The sequence below is a fragment of the Phyllostomus hastatus genome, unplaced genomic scaffold, assembly GCF_019186645.2.
Source record: "Phyllostomus hastatus isolate PE091 unplaced genomic scaffold, TTU_PhHast_1.1 phas_contig_150, whole genome shotgun sequence".
NCBI lineage: Eukaryota > Metazoa > Chordata > Mammalia > Chiroptera > Phyllostomidae > Phyllostomus > Phyllostomus hastatus.
Genome location: NW_025333611.1, coordinates 37,465,144 through 37,482,023, shown reverse-complemented (window position 1 = coordinate 37,482,023; position 16,880 = coordinate 37,465,144). Strand labels below are relative to the sequence as shown.

At 52.3% G+C, this 16,880-nt stretch overlaps 1 long non-coding RNA gene across 2 annotated transcripts; it reads left to right on the top strand.

Annotated features, from left to right (window-relative positions):
* Positions 1-11,521: 11,521 nt before the first annotated feature.
* Positions 11,522-14,476, top strand: LOC123810166. Of its 2 annotated transcripts, XR_006784193.1 has the most exons (3): positions 11,522-11,778; positions 12,391-12,557; positions 13,772-14,476. It is a non-coding gene; the product is annotated as an uncharacterized LOC123810166 (long non-coding RNA). The 2 variants fall into 2 exon arrangements; XR_006784192.1 differs by having other exon boundaries at positions 11,522-12,557.
* Positions 14,477-16,880: the final 2,404 nt, after the last annotated feature.

Sequence of the window (16,880 nt, the reverse complement as noted above, 5' to 3'; positions counted from 1 at the left end):
AGGGTGGGACCATCTGGGGTGGTGTGTGAGGACAGGGGCTGAGGGACGAGAGCCCCATTTCCACTTCCCCACCGTGAACCTACAGCTCTCCCTCACCACAGCCTCACCAGATGAAGATTGCTCTTCTCATTTAATGGTGGGGACACAGGGATGTCATAGGCCCAGGGTGCTTCACATGTGGGAGACCAGAGCCAGACCACTCAGAGTGACAGGGGCAGCTGCTGCCTTGCAGGTCCCAGGAGCCAGGAGGGGCTCAGCTGCCCACCCTGCACCCCTCCCTGCCCGCCTCCCTGGCAGGCACACGCTAGATGGGGCCCTTCCACATTCCTGATGTCGCATGTAAGAGTGAGACAGATGCTCTAATTCCCGTGCAAGCTGGGCTGCCCCACCTCCCCTCCCCTCCCCTCAGCCTGCTCTGGGCACACGGCAGAGCCCAGACCCCTGGTCAGCCTGGGTTCTGAGTGGCTTCCTGGCCTGTGACATGGGGCTCGGGAGGCTATAGGAAAAGCATTGGTCACCTCTGGACTCTGCCACTTGCTGGCTGAGTATACCAGTCAGGGCTCTGGCAGGACCAACTGACAGGCAGCCAGAGCCCAGGGATGGGAGGCTGCTGGGAGCGGGGTCAGGTGGTCCCCAGTGTGGGGGAGGCCACTATGACCAAAATCGCCCTTGGGGCCTGACACAGGCACGCTACCACACCTGGACAGGCTTTAAGTGCTCCGCCAAAAACTGGGCCCAGGAGGGAAGGGCCCAGGGCCAGGCTGCCAGGATCTTGTTCCCTCCTCCAGGCAGCCCTCGCAGGAAGGCCTTCTTGTCCCGGTGCCCGGTTAAGGACAACAGGGGCTCAGAAAAAGGAAGAGTGTTGGTGCCCAGGCACCTGTCCCACTGCAGAGCTCGAGTGGCCTGGCCTTTCCAAAGGTAGGGGAGGCTCTGGGTTCGCAGAAGCAGGAACCTCTGCCAGTGGAGACCACGCACAGGGGTGCGGGGCCCAGCCTGTGGGGCTCCAGCCCCTGGCCTTTGGTCCCTGACACCTCAGGGCCCTCACTCCGGCTTCTCTTTCCTGGAAAGCACACGGCCCCCTCACCTGGCCAAGCTCTCTTCACCTTTTACATGTCACTCAAACCTCACTTCTCAGGCAGCCTCCCCGGGTTCCCTAGGTGCTCCCCACCCCCATCATACTGAGACCCTATGGGAGGGGCTCAGAAAGCCCGCTCTGCTTGGGTGGGTTTCCAATGAATCCTGAACCCTCAGCATGTTCCTGGACCACCTGGAGACCCTGGGCTACGGGTTCCGCCTCAGAGTCTCTCACACTGGGTAGGTTCAGGGCGCAGCCTGGAAATGTGCATTTCTAACACGTTCCCCAGAAGCACAGCTGCTGGTCTGGGGGCCACATTTCAGGAACCGAGATTTTTACAGAGGGGCATTTTGTGTTCGAGGCTGAAACAGCTCAACAAAAACTTCAATGGCAAGAGAAGATTTTCAACGAAGCAGCCCCCAGCCCCCTCTTCCAGGCTCCCCAAGGGAAACTGCCCAAGTCCCTCCCACGGCTTCAGAGCCCTTGACCTACTGCAGCAGCTACTGTCTGTGTCCCCCAAGCCCCACCAGGACCACACCTGGCAGACCTGAGGGGCAGTCAAGTGCTGAACGGAGGGACGAAAGAGACCCATTCCCAGGTACAGGCACACTCAGGTGCACACATTCAGGTGCGCACACCCGCTGTACTGCCTGGCCCTTCCCACACTTCGACCCAAGCTGAGGTGGGAGGCCCCTTCCAGCCCTCCACCTGCTGAGGATTTAGCCTAATCCCGGAGGGAGGCAGCTGCAGCTCTCTCAGAGGGAGAGGGCTCCCCTCCGGAGGAAATCTCCTTTTATTCTCTTGCTGCCGAAATCTGACCTTCCCTGGCACCTGGGCCCTACGACTGGGGCCTGTCCCCAAGAAGTGGCTGAGGAGGAGGCGTGAAATCACCAACAGCTGAACTCACCCGGCTGTCCCCCACATCCTCTCCCACCCAGTGGCTGCTCCCACTGCAGGACCCTAGCCCCTTCCGGCCCCCCAGTGCCAGGCAAGCACAAGGGCTTGCGCTGGTCTTTTGGGCCCAGCCTGACCTGGCCCGACTGATCTCACCAGCTGACCCTCGGGGCAGATGACTGGGGCTCCTGATGGCACCCCAGGCCACACCTGCACCTCCAGGTCTCAGCTCAGTGCTCACCCCTCCAGGAAGGCCGGACTGACCTCGGGCCTGGTGTAGGCTTTCTACCTCCATGTGTGACGGAAGGACCGTGTATGTCTCTCTGTCCCACCCAGGGCAGGGCCTCTTGGGTGCCATCTCTAAGAGCGTAGGCTCATTCAGTGCAGAGCGGCCGCCCTAAGTCAAATGACCGCATGACCTGGTGAGAGAGACGATGAGGCTCTCTTTCCTTCCACAGCGGAGGCCCCCAGGAAACTGGAGGGATGGCTGGCAGGGCTGAAACATGGAGACGCACACTGGACAGCACAGAACACTCCCAGAGGGGCAGCTCTCGGATCCGAGGGGAGCAGAGATTGGTACTAATGTTGAGGGACCCACCGCACGTGCTGAGGACTTTACCGACACGGCCGAGCTTCTGTCCCCTTCCTAAATAATGGCTGGCCTGGAATTCTCTGGAGCGGCACTGTCCAGGAAGTATCCAGCAAAGTCTCCGATGATGGAAATGTTCTCCAGCTCTGATGTCCAAGACAGTAGCCACCAGCCACATGTGGCAAGTGAGCACTTGAAATGTGCCTCATGCAACTGTGGAACTAATTATTGTAATTAATCCACATATTAATTAATTTTTAAAAGATTTTATTTAGTTATTTTTAGAGAGAGGGGGGAAAAGGGGAGAGAGAAACATCCATGTGTGAGAGAAATATCGATTGGTTGCCTCTTGCATACCCCCAACTAGGGAACTGGCCTGCAACCCAGACATGTGCCCTGATGGGGAATTGAACCACCAAACTTTTTGTCTGCAGGCCAACACTCAACCTACTGAGCCACACCATCCAGGGCTAACTATTCTTTTAAAGAGCTGTGTATATTACCCTAACCAGTGTGGCTCAGTTGGCTGGGTGTCTTCCAACAAAGTGAAAGGTCACCAGTTCAATTCCCAGTCAGGGCACATGCCTGTGTTATAGGTTCAGTACCCAGTTGGGGTGCACACAAGAGGCACCCAACCTATGTTTCTCACACCAAAGTTTCTCTTCCTCTCTTTCTTCCTCCCCTCTCCTCTCCCTAAAACATAAATTTAAAAAATTAAAACAAAAACAGATCTGTGTATATAGGTCTGGCCAGTTTGTTACAGCGTCATCCCAATACACCAAGGTTGTGGATTCCATCTCAGGTCAGGGCACAGACAAGAATCAGCCAGTGAGTGCATCAATGCATGGCACAACAAATGGATGTTTTTCTCTAAAATCAATAAATAGCCCTGGCTGGTGTGGCTCAGTGGATTGAATGCCTGCCTGTGAACCAAAGTGTCACTGGTTCGATTCCCAGTCAGGGCACATGCCTGGGTTGTGGGCCAGGTCCCCAGTTGGGGATGTGCAAGGGGCAACCACACATTGATGTGTCCCTCCTCTCTCCCTCCCTTCCCATCTCTCTAAAAATAAATAAATAAAATATTTAAAAAATAAAATCAATAAATACAATTTTTTTTTAAAAGAGTTGTGAATTGACAGGACAGCTCTGGGGCCGAGTGCACCAGCGGGAACTCCCTCTGCCCCACTCGGCCAGAGGAAAACCCGAGGCGCGAGCAACGCACACAGTGCACTTCCACCCACGTCGCACTTGTGCCGAGGAAACGGGGGTGCAATCCCTTGGGGGGGCAGGTGGTCACAATCACTGATTTTGGGGAGAACTAGGTGGCTGCGGTTAGAAAGGGAGGGGACTTTTGTTTCTTCTGATTTTTGTGCCTGGTACATGCCTTACTTATTTACAAAATATTGAATTTCTTTTCCAGAAAAAATACCAGAGAAGAAAATATTCTGGGGGTGGAGGTGGAGGGGACTAAATGGTAATGGAAAATAAATAAATAAATATTAAATTTAAAAAAGAAAACTGTAAAAAATTTATCTAAAAAAAAAAGAAAACTATTCCCTCTCAGTACACACCAGCTTCCAAAGCTTCCTGGCCCTGAAACCACAGGCCAGAACCATCTTTGGAGCCACTAAGGCCGACCCCCCCCCCCCCCCGCCCGCAGCCACAGCCACACTATCCTTCTGCCTGCTGCACACACTGACCCAGACCGGAAGCCAGGCCACGGGTCACAGCCTGAGCTGTCCTCTGCCCACTCCCAAAACTTCCCGCACACCCCTCCCCCACTGAGTCTCCAGCCCAGGGACCTTGCTGTTTTTCCACCACCCCAAGCTCAGGCAGACCTCAGGGCCTTAGCAGGTGCAGTCCCCTGCCTGCCCAGAATGCTAGTCCCCTGGTTCTTCTGCCTGGGGACAGACCCGAGTCTGGTGCTCTTGCTGTGAGTCGCTGTGAACGTCTTGGCAGCAGGCACTTCGCCACAAGCATTTGCAGCCCGCAGCTAATCGGCCTTAAGGACTGGTGACAGTTTGGTTTACGTTCAGCAGATGATGGGTTGAATCTGGTTGTCAGTTCAGTTTCATTCTCCCTGCACGAAGTTCTCGCCATCACTCCTACTTTTATACTACATAGATTTTAGCCCTCATGATGTCTATACAGGGAGGAGCAGGCTTGGAGGTCTTAAACAGTGAACAACAGGGACTGAGAACGAAGCCCGGCCGCAAGCTCAGGGCAAGCCACAGTGCACACTCTGCTGGCAAAAGATACTGTATCAGTTCACAAATCCTTAAGTAAGCAGGTCATCCCTCCCGCCCTAAACACACAACCCCCATGGCAAACAGAAGGGTGGCTACTGATGCACACTGGCCTTCAGAGAGTGCTAACGATCGATTCTTTAGTTGGAAGCTGACACCTCACTTAATGAAGGATGGAATTGTAGCAAAAAAGAAAAAGTGCCATTCTGAACCAGGAGACGAATCAACAAGCAAAAAATAAATAAATAAAAATAAATATAATGCCATTAATGAACAACTTCAAAGACAGTGTATTTTCATTTTTTTGCAATAAAGTCTTCTCAATTTTGTGATGAATTTTTCATATTTCATTACGTCCTTTTTAATGTCTCTTTTTTTCATTATTTTGTCTTTTACAGCAGGATTGCCTTATGGTTTATTAGTTGTGCTGCAAAAATGTGTGTGGCAAAGATGTTTACAGCAAAGGTGCTTATGGCAAAAATGCCTAGAACCTGTCAGAACAAAGGTCACCTCCTCAGAGTGGCCTCTCCTGACCACCCCGGGTAAAGTCCTCCCTCTGCTATTCCATATTTCAGTCCCTTGTTTGTTTTATCCTGTCATTACCTTATTTGTTCACCATTTACTGGCTGCCACCTCCCTGGAAGGGGAACTCTGAGAGGTCGAGGGCTTGTCCCGTCCACAAATGCACACTGAAAGCACTCCCCGGTGTTCAAGGAGTGAATGCTGATGGAACTTATGGAATGAATTTCCCAAATTGAAAATTCAAATTCCAGGCCGGTGAGCTGATCTCAAAGAGGCCCCCCCAAGCCCTCTAGGAGATGGCACAGCACCCAAACACACTCCCATGCATGTAGTGAACCCCACAGTACCCACAGAGAGATGGTCATCCCCTCACCTCCGCTGAGCCAGGCCCAGCTTGGGTGTGGCACTGGGACCCCAGAGGGGGCTCAGGACTGACACCGCCCTAAGTGCCTCTAGCCTCGGGGGTCTGCTTGTAAACAGCACTCCTCACACTGTGTCAAGGACAGCACAGGGCATGAGGGACCGATATCTACAGCAAGCCAGCGAACCCACAAGAAAAAGACAGACACCTACAGACCATACAGAGAGAGCATGATAAGCGACTGACTGCTGAGGAAACCTAGAGGTTACCAAGCATGTGAGGAGATCCTGTAACGCAAAAATAGTACAAGAGATGCTCTCACTTCGTACTTAATCAGCCTGGCAAAGGTTAGAAAGCTGGAGGACAAACACCAGGACTCACTGGGCCACAGGAGGCCTGTCTAGACCGACAGCCAGCCCCTCAGGGCCGGCTGGGAGCTTTCAGCTCATTGAAAAAAGAGCCCACCCTCATACCCTCCCAAGGAAAGCTGGGAGAGGAGTTGGGAGCAATGAGGAGTCTACTGGGAGGCGGAGGGGTTACGAGTGCGGGCCCGATGGACCCACAGCATGGCTACATGAGGGACCTCAGGGTGCAAGCCCTGAGTGGGAAGGTAAGAAATGGAATGAGCTCTAAAGCAGAAAGCCATCTGCACGAAAGGAAAGATGACAGAAAACGTAGCTCATAGGACGGGCGGGAGACCATCAGCGAGACTGCGTGGGGGCCAGGGTGGCAGGAGTGGGCAGCAAGGACCAAAGGGAAATGAAAAGCGAACACAGGAGGGAGGGCCAGGAGTAGCAGGGGCCCAGGGGAGGGGCCTGAGGTGCCTCCCTGAAGGGTGCCCGGGGTGCCTGGGGTGCCCATGCTGAGGAAGAACGGAGAGCTAAGCATAGAGAATCAGTTGTGCGCATGTGTGAGTGCTGGGGGCCAGAGCACAGCAAGTCAGCAGACGTTCATGGAGCACCTGCTGCAGGCCAGTGCCATCTAGTCACTGACATACCCTGTGACGGAGACAGGCCTGCCCTAAGGAGTCTAAAACCTCGAAGGGAGAGAGAGACATCAAATGCCCAGGGAAGTGCTGACTAGCCTCAAACATAGGCCCTGAAGGCCACATGGCTGTAGCCGTGAGTGCCTGCAGTAGGAATGAACCTGCTCTGGCTCAGGGAAGCTTCTAATGAGGCAGTGATACATGAGTCGAAGGAGGAAGCACTTGGCCTTGTGATGAGTGGGAGGTCCTGGAAAAGCATTCCAGGCAGAGGGAACAGACTGTGCAAATGTCTGGAAGCACACAGGAGTGAAGAGAATCTGGGGACTCCCACCTGGCTTCATGGACACATAGCATAAGAAAGACCGTGGGGCACCAGATGAGGCCACAGGGCAGCAAGCCTCGCAGGCTGTAGAATTTCATCTCCAGGGGAGAGGGGAGAACAGAGAACAGAGGCTGCTGGTACAGATGTGGGGAGACTGGCAGCCTTTGGGCTCCAAAGGAGCCTTTGGAGCCCAAAGACCTTTGAGGGCCCCTCTGCATTTCCGCGCACTGCTGCAGCGTTGAGTCAGACACAGAGCTGTGGTCTGTGGCGGCACTCGCAGTAATGGTGGTGGGACGGAGGAGAAGGTAGTCAAAAGCTTGCAAGTGAGAAAGAGCCAAGACTTGGGTGACCAGGGGAGTCCACAGGAGCTTTTCAGGGACCAGAGGGGTGATGCATGGAGGTAGGCAGGGCAGGTAATGGCAAAAATTTAAGTCAGACAGATGTGCTCTGCTTGACCCTGAAAAAACACAACCCAGAGTACCCTTGGTGGTCCTGGGGTCTGCCCCTTGCTTCAACAGTGTTTGGATGGAACAGATCTAGAAGTGTCCCTTCTTCCAGCCTCTGACCCTCCTCCAACCTCTCCTCCAGTCATTACCTCCAGAACCTCCTCAGCCGCCCCCAGCCTCCGAGAGCAGCCAGCATCAATTTTTTACCTTAGCTCCTCATTGCTGAACTCGTGCACTCCCATGAGGTGGAGGCCTCATCCACCACCTGACCACCCTGCATCTGTGGGCCTCCTACACTGACCTCTCTCTCCAGTCTTCTAACTCGACTGTGACGATATGGCTCTGCAGAGTGTGGGCCACCTCTTCTGACAGTAGGCCTGGAAGAAGTGAGAGGGCACCAAAGGTCTCTTAAAGCTGCAAAACCAGCACGGTGGCCACACCCTCTTCCAGGCTGCACTGAAGCCTTCCCAAGATGAGTGGGGTAAAACTCAGGACTCCATGGAAGCCGCCCTGGCCTTGGAGAAGAAACCGCACCGGGCCCTCTTGGATCTGGGTGCCCTGGGTTCTATCCGCACAGTCCCTCCTCTGTGACTTCCCAGAGAACCACGTCCTTGATGAGCCCTTGATGAGCGAGTGGAACTCATCAAGAAGATGGGAGACCACCTGACTAACACCGGCAGGCTGGCAGCCCCCATGCTGTGCTGGGCAAGTGTCTCTTCAAAAGGCTCGCTCTCAAGCACGACCAGGAGCCTTTGGAGCCCAAAGACCTTTGAGGGGCCCCTCTGCGTTTCCCTAGTACCTGGCTTTTGCCTGAGCCTCTCCCTGAAGCCCTTAATGCTTAAAGGCATTAAGCATCCCTTTAACCACCTGGACCCCTCTCCCATGCATTGCAGCAAACAGAAACTACAAAGCTTTCTTGCAGAAAAGTAAAATAAAAATAAAAAAAAAAAACACAAGGAGCCAGCACCACCCTAACCCCCCATCCTTGTATCTGGCACCCAAACCACCCCTAGCCCTGACCCGTGGCCTTCTCCTCTTCATGGGACACCCATCTCTTCTTTCCTCTCCAGTCTCTTCCCTGGACAGGGTCTCCAGCACAGGGAGCGGAGCAAAGAGGACACACTGGGGTGATGGTGCCACCTCGTGGCAGCCACAAGGAGTGGAGCATCCCACTTCAGCCCTGTGTGAGGTGGGGCTGGGGGACCTTGGAGGCACCGTAGAGGTTTTAGGTGGGCATCCTGTGAAGAGATGACTTCCGCTGCTGGTGGTGATGGAACCAGTCCCAGCAGGCTGTTCAGTGATGCTGATAAGGCCTCCTCCACCCTACCCAGCCAAATAGATGATGGGCAAAACTACTGTAATGACCCCTGCTCAAAACCCTCCCAGCTCACAAGGATTGGCCTTAGCCTTAGACACGCCTCATTCTCATTAGCTTCAGTTCCTCCCTTCACCCCCCTCCCTCCGACTCGGGCACTCCCAGCCCTCTGCACTGGTCTTTTTGTCTTCCTGGAACAGTCTTCCACTCCCTTCCACTTCCACTTCCTACCGGTTTCCAGAATTCCTACTCCTCTGTCGGGTCTCAAGCTGCCCATCCCCCCATGAGGAAACCTGCCAACACCTCAGCATTAACTAGGCGAAGAAGGGAGAGAAGAGAGTTTCAGGCCACGTGAACAACATGAGCAAAGGCCTCCAAGGAGATGGGAGGGGACCAGAGACCAGAGAGGTTGATGGAACTGTCAGGGCTGCAGTGACAGACCCACAGGGCTCTCAGGAGGGTAGAGAGTCCCCAGCAAGCGACAAGGTTTCCTGCAGCAAAGGACATGGTTAGATGTGTGTTAGGAAAGGCCCCTCTGAGGTTGCCGAGTGACAAAGGTGCCGAAGAGGCCCAGGTGGGCTTCAGAAGGACAGGCAAGGGTTACAAAGGTGATGGGTGATGGGGGCTTGGACCCCTGAGCCCTACCTACTCTTGCTGGCTGGGTCCTGAGCTACACTCTAGCCTCCCTGAGGGGACCCCAGTTTCCTCCAGCACGCTCCATGCCAGCTCTGGCTGCTGGCTGCAACACCCTTTCCGCTTCTCCGTCCCTGGATGTTAGTCCCCAAACGTTGCCTCCCCCTTGCAGACAGCACTCAGGCCAGTGGGAGCTGCCACTTCATTTCAGAGAGGACAGAACGATTGGGTTCAAAACTTTGAAGTCAGTAGTGAGTGGCAGAGATGGGAGGTGAATCTTAGTCTGTCTGCCTCATCCACCATACTAGGTGGCCTTGCAGTTTCAGGAAGAGTTCTGTCACTTGATGGCTATGGGACTTCGGATGAGTCACATTACCTTTCGCTGCCTCAGCATCCTCTTCCACAAAATGGGAGTGATCATATGCTCTCTGGGGTTTGCGCAGAGTGACAGAATAAATGCCCACAAGGAGTCCAGTGCAGTACCAGGCACACAGCAGGCGCTCAGTTAATGGTTGCCCTTCATGGGAAAACTGCCCCAGGAACTTTACATGTTCAGTGGGGATATGTGCTTCAGGCTCCTGAGTCAGGGGAGGACAAAGGGAGATCCAGGAGGGCTGGGAAGGGAGAAGAAGGTGGAAACTGCTTCTTGGGGCAGGTCAGAGCTAAGTCACCCAGAGTTCCGGTCCTGAAGGGTCTTGAATGTGACACCGAAGAGCCACCAAAACAAAACTTATGGAGTTAGAGAAAGCACAACAACTGCCCTAAGCCCAGGGGTGGGATACTTTCTCCTCCACAGGTGCCAGCACTGGCCTGCAGCACCCGAGTGGGCCTGGAGAGCGGAAGCGAAGTAGGCACGGGCAACACAATCTCAGTCTTCAGAGAATGCCAGTCCAGATAGCCCTCCCAAGGCCCGTGAACCTTCCCTGTGTAACTCCCCAGCTAGTCACACGGTGGCGATAGTATACCACAAAAGTCCTCTTTCTCCTCCAAGTCTTTCGGCTAAAACAGTCAAGTACCAATCAGTGCCTCCAAGAACCGTAGGGAGAATCCTTGCATCAACTCCGTGAGACGGAGTCTGTTTATATTTCCAACTTCCAGGTGGGAATGAAGACTCAGAGAAGTCCAATACTGCCCTGAAGATCATCCAACCAAGACTCGAACTTTGATTTCTGCTATCTCCCAGTCTGGCTGCCTGCCCTAGGACTGCAGTTCATGGTTCTCTCTCCTGCCTCCAGCAGTCGGCAGTACTGCCTTTGCCGAGCTGGGAATTAGTCTGCCCTGGGTGTGGAATATTAGACAGGACAAGGAAGACTTTCACTTTGGCTTCCCCTCTTAAGTTTAGCTCACTTGTGCAGCTTTTGCATTGTGAGTGAAGCCAAAGGGGTGGGGTGAGGAAGGAAGCCTAAGGGAAGTAAACGGGAGAGAGGGCAGAACCTGGCTGGAGGGGCATTGAGATTTCTCTTTTTCAAGTAAATTTCCTCTCTTTTCTTTTTCTAAATGTTATTTATTTACTTTTAGGGAAAGGAGGAAGAAAGGGAGAGAAACATCCATGGGTTTCTCCACCAGGCCCCACCGGGGACACAACACAGAAACCCAGGCCTGTGCCCCTACCAGAAGGCGACGCCCAACCAACTGGGCCACACTGGTCCGGCCTGAGAGTTTTCTCTTAAAAGGAAAAAGAGACCACATCCTTTGTGGACTGCTGGCCTGGAGCAAGAAGACAGAAGGGTTGGAGCTCCAGCAGGGCGAGGGGAAAAAGATGCACAAAAGGCGAGGCCACATTAGGGCGGGACCCAAAGCCCACATGGGGGGGCCAGCCCAGGCCTTTTCCCTCTTTCCTGTCTGAGCCGTGGGGCAGGGCTGGAGGCCAAATCAGATAAATAGGCCTTAAGGGTCAGTGGGGTCGCTAGCTGGACTGGGGCTCGCCGGACATTACTAGGCATTGGCGGCCTTTCCACCGCTGGGCTCAGCACACACACATCACCTCCCCACCCCCCGCCGCCCCCAAGTCCGCAGCGCAGCGCGCGAGGCCCCAGGACTGACCGCCGCTGATTGGCCTGCAGGGGCCACCTGACCGAGCTGGCCAATCAGAGGCGCTCTCCCAGAAATGCTTTAAGCGCTGTGTGAGCGGAAGCTAGAGCTGCGGTGGGCCGGCTCCGGGGCCACGTGCGGACAACTGGGCTCCTGTCCTGCGAACCTGCCTGAGTCCGCAGACCCGACTGGCCCGGACCCTGTATCCTTTTGCCAAGTCTCCCTCTTCTCTCCAGCCGGTTCATGCAGTTCATCCCTGTTATGTACATCCCAGTCCCTTTTGTCACGTCAGGCTCAAAATGGTGATTTGGCGGAAGACAGAACCAAGTTCAAGTCACTCATCAAGTGACCAACGACAGGTGTTTAACATTGTTGAGACTTAGGTTCCTGCTCTGTAAAACGAGACTGCTAAATACCTACCAGGTGTTTTTGTACATGGTTGAATCCCCCCTCCCCCCCCCCCCCAAAAATACCCATGGGTTGTATTTTTTTATGGTTGTTGAATTTCCTACCCTTTAGGAGCTCACAATCATCATGCAAGGCCTGGTGTTAAGCTACTTTTTCTTTCTAGTCTCTTACTAGATCGTAAACTGCTTGTAACAGGGATCTGCCTGTGTGCCTTTTTAGTCTTCCAATGGCACAATCGCTTCACTTGGTCTGCTAAGGGTCAATTTAACCTACAGAAACAGTATTAGGGCAGAGTATGTAAAAACCATGGGATTTACAGCACAGAAAACCTCTGCAGTTAGGTGGGTTTCTGTGCCATGATCCACAAGTGTGTTGCCACAGGGAGCGTACCGGAGAAACACCTTAAGACTGCTGTCATGTACAAGCTCTGTGAGCTTGGGCAGATCTTGAACTCCCTGGAGCCTTGCAAGAACAATGATTGTGTCCAGAAAGATTACAGGACTTACCAGGTGCCAGGCACTTTTTGATGCTCATATACATAATTTTTAATGTTTTGTTTTTAGGGAGCGAGAGAGAGAAACATCAATTTGTTGTTCCACTTACTTGTGCATTGATTGGTTGATTCTTATGCGTGCCCTGATCGAGATCGAACCTGCAATCTTGGCATAACAGGACGATGCTCCAACCAATGGAGCCACCTGGCCAGGGCTGAAGCTCATATTAATGTTAGGTAGGACAAGGGCCTCAAGGTCTGAGTGGTTCTTACTAACTGCTATCCTTGCTGAATGTTAAGATGTATTTTGCAGAAACAGCTGTAACCAGATAAGCTTGAGGGAACCAACCTGATAAGTGCAGCCAGCTGCAAAGAAGAAATAAACATGTCATTAACCAAACAGTGTATTTAAGCAATGAATAAGCCACCCTTCTGGGAGATAGAACTTTGAATGTGAATCCTGTGTCCTTTACTTTCTGCAAGTAAATGAAACTGCCTAACAACAACCATGTCTCATTCTTGAATAGAATACCCTAAGCAGTGAACCCCTGGAGTTTGGTAACACTAACTCTGAACAACCATAGAGAGGACATATAAGCACAGAGAGTTTTTGTAACTTGCCTAAGGTCACACAGCTATCAGTATTAGGGCTGGGGCGGGGGGGTCAAACCGGGCCTCTTGGTCTTGGTGAGAGTCTGTGCTGATCACTTCACAGGTGCTTCACAGTGTGCCCGCTTCTTAGCAGCACAGGCAGTTGGTACACAGAGCTCTGAAGAGGGGGAGCAATAACAGGGCAAGTACTTCTGCATCTAGAAACCAAAAGTGGCTGGTGAGGCTGAAGGGTGGAGAGGGAGGGGCACAGGGTAGATGATGAGCCTGGACTTGCAGACAGGACCATGTCTTGCAATATGTCCTAATCCACAGTGAGAAGTTGGTGTCAGCACAGGGGAAGCATGTGACTGGATGTTCTCAGGGTGTTTCTGACCCCTCGTTGCCACAGACTCAGGATGCTGAAGGCAACAGGGACCACTCTCTTCTATGGTTTAGCTTCAGTCACTGCCCATCCTGGAGATCCAGGGCCCAACATAGCCCTAGGTCCCCTGACTGCGCCAGGGCTCCCTGGGCCGAGCTGGAGGTGCCACCTCTTTGAGCTCCACCCTACCCCCACTTTTTCCTTTCTGGTCTCATCCTTTGCCTTAGGCTCATTAATAGGACTCATTAGGCTTTCTGAAATCACTTCTATCCTCCCGGTGGCTATCCTAGCCCTGCACTTCCAGTTTTGATTTGGTAGATTCCCTATCATTCATGGTCACTACAAGTCCCTCTAGGGGGCTTATTTTCAACTCTAGACACATCAACTGACTCTGGGGCAAAGACCCAGGATTTTTTTTTGGTGGGGGGGGTGCATGGCAGGGCCTCGAGTGGTGATTTTATTGGTCCTGTCTCATCAGGGACTCCTCTGGAAATGCCCTGGGGGATCTCCTCCACAGATTCCTGGCTGGAGGCCCATCTCCTCTGCAGTGACTCTGGAGGCACTCTCACCTGATTCTTCCTCCGCGTCTTCCAACCACAGATACTCGTAAGTTCTACTGCTAACGTGACGTCAGCCCTGATGACCTTCAGACTCTCCAACCCTAACATGCCAGCACACCAGCATTTGCCTTACTTCAGAGCATTCCTGCCAAAAGTGTTAACCCAAAAGACTCTGACTTCATGTCTAGTTTACAGGAAATGCAGGTGGGGGCAGAAGAACAGGTCACCACGAGGAAGCCACCAGCCAATGGCAGAACATGGGACCTTCTACCTGGCTAGGTCACTTTGAAAGTCAAAAGCCATGGAAAACATGGTGGGAACTTTCTAATGACACTCAAGAACTACAAGGACCAATGTCATGTATGATCCTTGATGAGATTATCATTCAGAGGAAAGAAATCCTGAAGACATTTTGGGGAAATTTGAATATGGAAAGAACATTAAACATTAGAGCGGTAGTGTTACTGGGTGGTATTGTGATTATGTAAGAGATTGTCCTCATGTTTTGGGGAAGTTTGCTAAGTATTTGGATGAGAAGTATCACAATGTCCCTAATTCACTTTGAAGTGCTTCAGAAAAAAAATCTCTTAAACGAATATGGCAAAATGTTAACATATATTGAATCTCAGTGCTATTGGTTACATTTTTCTTTTTTCTTTATCTGTATGTTTAAAATGTCAGGATAAGATCTTAAAAAATGAAGTGAACGTACTCCCCGCCCACTCCCACCCCAGCTGTACCCCACAGTCCCCACATCGCATTCGCTGAAGCCTCCCTCCCTCTGGCCCCCTCACCTAAGCTGGAAATCTGGAGCCTACCTTGACCCCTCGTACTCCCTCATGCCCCCATCTGGTCTCCAGGGCCCGTCCTTTCTACCTTCTGAAACCCTTCTTAGCCCACCTTTTACCCCCATTTCTCTGGCACTTCCCTGGTCCAAGTCATAGCTTCCTCTTCCCTCACGGGCTCAGGGCCCTCTCAGTTCTCTCTGCTTCCACTCTCAGCCTCCACATAGTTGCAAGGCCATGTCCGTGCGTGCGTCTGGCCCTGCCAGTGGGACTGACCCTGTGCCTCAAGCTTCTCATAGTCTGCTCCTAACAATTTCCCAACATTTTCCTCACCCTCTTTTAGCCGCATTCAACTACTTCAACTACTCCTCCCCCTTTATATCTCCTTTATGTCTTTTAGGGGTATCTTTCAAGACCTTCTGAAGGCTTAAGAGTATTACCAAACTGCAGACAAAAATGTGTAAATATCAAGTTCAGATACTAGCCAAGCTCACTGAGCGGGGCAGGCCTGTGTGTTTATTTAGCTGGGCTTTGTTTCTGCCCCCAAGCTAGCCTCATGGCTTGCCCTTATCCCCCATGCCAGCTGTGTTGGCCAGATGAGCTGCCACAGGGTCATTCCAGCCCTGAGAAGTCACCTGTGGGAGGTGGCCCTGCCTGACCTCTCCTCAGCACTGCACACTACACTGTGAGTGTCTGGGGTGGCTGGCACTGAGGGCTCGGGAGCATTGCCTATGGTCAGGGGCCCTGCACTGCCAGACTGGGCTCCCTGACCATGACCTACATGTACCCTCTCCAGCACTTGACCCCTTGACCCTTCATCTGATAGCACTGGCCCCACAGAACCCTAGAAGAGACCCAGTCATGAGCAGAAGGTGCCCACCATTTAGGCTGAACCCTGGACTGGGTCCCTACAGTCACTCAGCTGTCCTTGGCTTCCTTGAGCCTGCTGCCCCTCCCTTCTCTTTCAGTTGCTACCTTTGTAAGGAGGCAGAGGCCCTGGGTGGGACCTCCGTCAATTTCCTTCGCTTCCCACCTGAAACAGCTGAGGCCTGCACTGTCTCAGAGGATGAAGGGTTTCTTCTTTGCTCCTCTCCTCTGGCCCATGACCCCATGACCCTATTCAGGCACACTTGACCTCAGTGACCTCTTGGTTCTATACCTTCAACCTGGCCCTTTCAACTGGCTTCCTCCCCAACAGCACTGTACTCATTCAAGAATTTATTCACTCAATCCAAAAGTATTTATCCAGCATCTACTCAGTACCAGGCTTTGTTTTAGGCATTGGGAACACAGCAGGGAGCAGGTCCTGACCCCTTGGTACTTCCAGTCTAGACAGTGAAAAAGGTGGGGGTGGAGACACACAAAATCAGGCAGTTAAGGCTGTGTAGTACTGGCATAAAGACAGGCCTGTTGCCCGAAGGACTAAAACAGTATTTTCAACCAGCGTGCAGCAGGAACGTTTAAAACATGCAATAGCTGCCTGTTTAGTCAGGGGCACTGACCCCTTTTCCCTTAGATTGTCCAGTGAAAAAATGACAACAAGTAACACAACAATAGTGTCCAGTGTGAATGAATCAAACTTATACCTAAACACAATGGAATACCACTTCTTTGTAAAAAAGAAGAAAATCTTACTCTTTGCAACAGTATAGATGGACCTAGAGAACATTGTGCTAAGTCAGAAAAAGACAAGTTCCCTATGATTTCACTCATACATGGAACCTAATAAACAGCTGAACTAACAAGGGAAATGGGGACAGACTCAGATGGAGAGCAGGATGACAGCTAGTGGGTGGGGAGATGACGGGGTGGAGGGATTGAGCAGAAAGGAGAAAGGACTCACGACATGGACAGCAGTGTGGTGATTGCTGCAGGGAGGGAGGCATAAGGGGACTAAATGGTAATGGAAAAAATACAATAAAAAGACAAAATGATACCTATTTTTTGTCACATTGGCAAAAAATATATTTTTGGGCGTGCCACAGAATTCTAGTAATTAGTTTATATGTGCCTTGAGATGAAAAAGATTGACAATCGCTAGAATAAATAAAAAGTTGTAAAACAAACCCAGCCCTGCCTAGGCAACTCAGTTGGTTAGGGTGTCCTCCCAATATACACCAAGGTTGTGAGTTCAATCCCCAGTCAGGACAAGAATTGGAGAAGAATCAACCAATGAGCCCTGTCTGGTGTGGCTCAGTGGATTGAGCATGGGTCTGCAAACCAAATGGTTACCAGTTCAGTT